Below are 5,302 nucleotides of genomic sequence, written 5' to 3' on the forward strand. Positions count from 1 at the left end.
GGCCTCTTGCTTCAAGCCCTGACAGTGTCTGGGCCCTCCCCCATCCACTCCTCTGATCTCCGGCCCTGGCAGCCCCTCACCCCAGCTTGGCAGCGCATCTTTCAGCCCGCTGTCTGCCAAGCCTGGGCATCGCCCACTCTCCATGCCTGGGCACCAGGATTTGGCTTTTGCCTCCTCAGACCTTCAAGCCTCAACACTGTCCTCGCCCACCCGCCCCCTGGGCGCCAGAGACTCACTGACTCCTGCCGAAGTCATCATGGTCATCCCCCTGCCTCAGGGCCAATCTCCGCCTCCAGCGGCAGGGACCGCCAGGGCTGCTGTCACCCCTTTGGTCCTCAAGGAGTCTTTCCCAGGGTGATAACTGCATTTACTCTCTGGTGAGAGACGAGGACAGCTTCCCACATCAGCAGCAGCGACACCAAAGGCCCTCAGTGCCCCCTCATGTGTCCCAGGGCTGGACCCTGGCTGAGAATGGGGTCTCAGAACCTTCTGGTCAGGGCTGTTAGCAGGAACACTGACTGGAGCAGACCTTCTGCCTCTGGGCCTGAAGCGCTGGTGGGCACCCCCTGCCCCAGGGCAACCCAGGCTCCACCTGCCGCCCCGACTTTACTTTTCACACTGCTGACCCTGCCCCTTTCTTAAAACCTCTCTCCCCTGTGGTTTTTCATATTGCCCTTCTGGTTTTTCAAAATGGCTTAATAATTAATATCTGGCACATAAAAATGTGTATTTTCAATTCTCCTCCACCTCCCATACGCAACCTCCCTCCTGAATGTATCTAGGATTCCCATGAGTATTTTCCATGTCCGTATTACACACACGCACACACACACACACACACACACTACATGTTTACATATCCATTTATACTATGGATCCATGTTTTTAAATTCTACACACATGGAATGGTACTATAGGTATCTGCTGCAACTCACTTTCCCTGCTTAATACTTGATGAGTGTTATCCAAGTTGATGTCCACATTCTAATCCATTCATTTTCACTGCTGTGTAATATTCCACAACCACCATTGATTTATCCCTTCTCCTGTTAATAGGTAGTTTGAATCCTTCCTGTCTTGCTTAATTCATTTACTTATTTTGTTTGTTTAACTTTTTTAACGTTTATTTGTTTTTGAGAGAGAGAGAGACAGGGTGTGAGCAGGGGGGAGGCAGAGAGAGAGGGAGACACAGAATCCAAAGCAGCCTCCAGCTGTAAGCTGTCAGCACAGAGCCCGACGCGGGGCTCAAACCCACGAACCATGAGATCGTGCCCTGAGCCAAAGTAAGGTGCTTAACCGACTGAGCCACCCAGGCGCCCCTCATTTACTTATTTTTATTTGAGAGAGAGAATGCATGCGCAAGCTGGGAAGGGGAGTAGAGAGAGAGAGAGAGAATCTTTTTTTTTTTAAAGTTTATTTATTATTTATTTTGAGAGAGGGAGAGGGCATGAGCATGGAGGGGCCGGGAGAGAGGGAGAATCCCAAGCGAGCTCCACACTAACAATGCAGAGCCTGACTCAGGGTTCGAGCTCACGAACCATGAGACCATGACCTGAGCCAAAACCCAGAGTCGGACATTCTTAACTGACTGAGCTGCCCAGGCCTCCTCCTATTCAACTGTGAATGTTTTAAATTGTGAAAGTAACGCATGCACGTATCTCACTGTAAAATATTCAAATGACGTTAGGATATGGACTAGATGATGGAAACCCCCATTACCCACTGCCCATCCCGAAAGTACCACCGCCAACTGCCTGTGTGTATTCTGCGGTGCTTTTTCTAGGCATTAACGTTCACGTTTGTTCACATCCATACGTATCTTCCGTAAGCATCTCCTGCCTGTATGTCTGTACCTCTCCTCTCTGCCAGGCACCCAACCCCCCCTTTTTCCCCCCTTAAATTTATTTTTGAGAGAGAGAGAGAGAGAGAGCACAGGTGGAGGAGGTGCAGAGAGTGAGGGGGACAGAGGATCAGAAGCAGGTTCCCTGCTGGCAGCAGAGAGCCAGATGAGGGGCTCGAACTCACGAACCACGAGATGGTGACCTGAGCCGAAGTCGAAGGCCCAACCAGGTGCCCCAGGCACCCACCCTTCTAATTTCTCCTGTTTAGTCTCTTGCCCCGTGCCCTGACCACCTGCCTCTTAAATATTGAGGCTGCTCAGATGTCCAGCCTCATCCCTTTCACTCGAGATTTCCCTGGGCCGTCTTGCTCTCCCCTGGCCTCACCATCGTCGCACACTGACCTCTTAAAGCTCTATGACCTTGTCCCCTAAGCTCCGAGCCCTTCCTGGTCCCCCCCAGGTCCACCCACAGACACTTCAAACTGTCAGACTGTCCAAACTGACACCCACCAGCGCCTCCCCACACTCCGCGACCTGTTTTCCTTCCTCTTCATCATCCCAGGGGCCCCCTCTGTCCCTCCAGAGCTCAGACCTGCCGACACCCCTGCAACGCTCCGAGCCAGCCCTCTTCCCCGCTGCCCTGTCTCCTTGGAGGATCCCCATTACCTCCTACCAGACTCTTCTGTCTCCAACTCCTCCCCACTTTGAGCCCCTCCTCCTGGTCACCCCTTGCAGAGGAGGCTTTGGGAACCCAGGAAGGAAAAAGCAACAACAACAAAATCCCCCCATAAATCCTGTTCTTTTTTTTTTAATATTTTTATTTATTTCTAGGAGAGAGAGAGAGACAGTGTGAGCAGGGGAGGGTCAGAGAGAGAGGGAGACACAGACTCTGAAACAGGCTCCAGGCTCTGAGCTGGCAGTCAGCACAGAGCCCGACGCGGGGCTCAAACCCACGAACCGCGAGATCGTGACCTAAGCGAAAATTGGACGCTTAACAGACTAAGCCACCCAGGCGCCCCAATCCTTTGTTCTGAAAGCCTTCAGTGACTTCCCATGTCTGCTGGATGAAATTCACACTCCCCAGCCCGGCCTCGTCTCTTCCCTCCCGGCTCCCCGGCTCCCCCGGCAGCCTGCTCAGGGCTTCCTGAGCTCAGCATTCTTCTGGGAGCTCCATCAGCTCAGGTGTTCCAGACAGTGGTCAGGGAGAGCAGGACGGAGGCTCAGTCCTGAGCCTCTAGCTGAGCCCCAGCCTGCCAAGTTACCCAACCCGTGGGTGCTGGCTCTGGGTGGCTGGCTCCAGAGTCCTCCTGGGCTTGAGAAACAAACTCTTCCGCAGACACTGGGATCTGGAGGCTCCGCTCGGTAGACAAAGGACAGTGCATCATAATTATATTTTCAATTAGCTGTTCACTTTTCTCCCACACTCGCTAACCAACATCCAGGAAGCCCAATTTATATCTGAGCTTCTCTTCTCCCACTAATGGGGTCAGACTCTGGATGCCTGGGAGAAGCAGACACTCAGAAGAGAGACTTCTTCCCACCCCACAGATGTGGGACCTGAACCCACACACCCCCCTACAAGGGGGGTTCACCCGCCTCCCTCCGCTCTCAGGCCCAAAGCTCCTGAACCCTACCTTTATTTTTGTTTTACCTTTTTTAAAATTTATTTTTCAGGGGTGCCTGGGTGGCTCACTCCGTAAGCGTCTGACTTTGGCTCAGGTCATGATCTTGCGGTTCGTGAGTTTGAGCCCCGTGTCGGGCTCTGTGCTGACAGCTCAGGGCCTAGAGCCTGCTTCGGGTTCTGTCTCCCCTTTTCTCTGCCCTTCCCCTGCTTGCAATCTGTCTCTGTTTCTCAATAAAAAAATAAATGTTTAAAAATTTTTAAATTTATTTTTGAGAGACAGAGTGTGAGCAGGGGAGGGGCAGAGAGAGGAGGCACAGAGTCCAAAGCAGGCTCCAGGCTCTGCGCTGTCAGCATAGAGCCCGACATGAGGCTCGAACCCATAGACTGTGAGATCATGACCTGAACCGAAGTCAGGCACCCTTGAACCCTACCTTTAAAACCTGGCTCACTGAACCTTGTCTAGGAGACCTGGCCACAGGGGAACTCCTAGTCTGACAGGTGACACCCAGTCCCCATGTTTAGGAAACTCTCAGTCTGATGGCAAAATATCAGGCAATGCCTGAAATCACTTTCCTTAATCTGAGCTTTCCCATAAAACATGGACAAGGGTTATTGTTTAATTATATGATTAATGGCAATAAACTGCTACCATTTATTAAGGCTTACAGTGTGCCAGGTGCTGCACGAAGTTCTTTTATGCATCATCTCATTGAAACAAATCAACAGCCTTTTGGAGTGAATATCTTATTATCCCCACCTTATGGATAAGGTAAGTGAAGTTCAAAAAGGTTAAATGACTTGCAGTCATTTAACTGCAAGGTTAAATGACCGCAGTCACACAGATGGTAAGTGATGGGGTCAGAACTTGAACCCGGAATCTTATTCTTAACGGCTTACTCTTAATGGCTTGCTTCTCCTCTTCACTCAAATCCTTCTTGAAGACAAATACTCCCCCTGCCCCACTGTGTTCTTCATCTTTCCTTACAGAGCCCAACTGCAAAAAAAAAAAAAAAAAAAAAAAAAAAAAAAAAATGGGGGGGGGGGNATGGAGAAAGGTGAGAAGACAGGGTGACATGATTCCAGGACCCGCCCCCTCCCCCGGGGGGCCCCAGGACCCGGGATGTGCCTTTCCTGGTGGGGGAGGTGCCTGACCATCAGGGTGAGGTCGGAGACTGTTCTGGTTCATTCTAGGGACTCTGAGAATTTCTTTCGGAAACAAAACACCAGCAATAACACCAGCTCTTTCCGGAGATATTCGTCCCACAACTGAAAGGCTAGAGGTCAAAACCGAGGTAGGCTCGGGCCCAAATGTCTGGCATGAGTCTGGGCAGAGATATCTGCACATACAACCTCTGGGCACAGAGGACCACTCTGCCTGCTTCATCTGCACTCTGGCTCTTTGTCAAACCCAGGGTGTCCTGTCTAGGACAAGAGTCTCTGCAGGGCACCTGCACCATAAATGTGGCTAAGGGAGGTTTGGGAATCGTCGTGTGTCCCCAAATGCCCCTTGCGTGGCGCTTTCCACACTGGGTTACTGTTACAAACGCTCGTTGGCTTCTTTCAGCTCTGTTCTGGAACAACTCCCATGCTGCAAGGCGCGCAGGAAATCCGGAATGGATGACCCCAGTGCGCGAGGGTAACCTCCGAGAGGCGGGGGAGTTGCCTTTTTCAGAGGGTTGGGCCCAATCCGGCACTCCGGCCGCTTTCACCCACTGCCCTCCCTTAGACGGCCCACGCTGGCGGCCCAGCCTCTCCTTTACCTCCTGTTCCTCGATCCGGAGGACAGGCCGTGGGGACCAGCACCCAGCTCTTGCCCTGCCTGGACCCGCCAACCTCCG

General features: G+C 52.1%; 1 long non-coding RNA gene across 1 annotated transcript; it reads right to left on the reverse strand.

Moving 5' to 3' along the window:
* Positions 1–2,789: 2,789 nt before the first annotated feature.
* LOC144242076 (uncharacterized) lies at positions 2,790–5,302 on the reverse strand. Its single transcript, XR_013338296.1, has 3 exons — positions 5,225–5,302; positions 4,362–4,458; positions 2,790–3,198 (listed from the first exon to the last, which is right to left on the reverse strand). It is a non-coding gene; the product is annotated as an uncharacterized LOC144242076 (long non-coding RNA).

This window comes from Crocuta crocuta, unplaced genomic scaffold, assembly GCF_008692635.1.
Source record: "Crocuta crocuta isolate KB4526 unplaced genomic scaffold, BGI_CrCroc_1.0 scaffold352, whole genome shotgun sequence".
Lineage (NCBI taxonomy): Eukaryota > Metazoa > Chordata > Mammalia > Carnivora > Hyaenidae > Crocuta > Crocuta crocuta.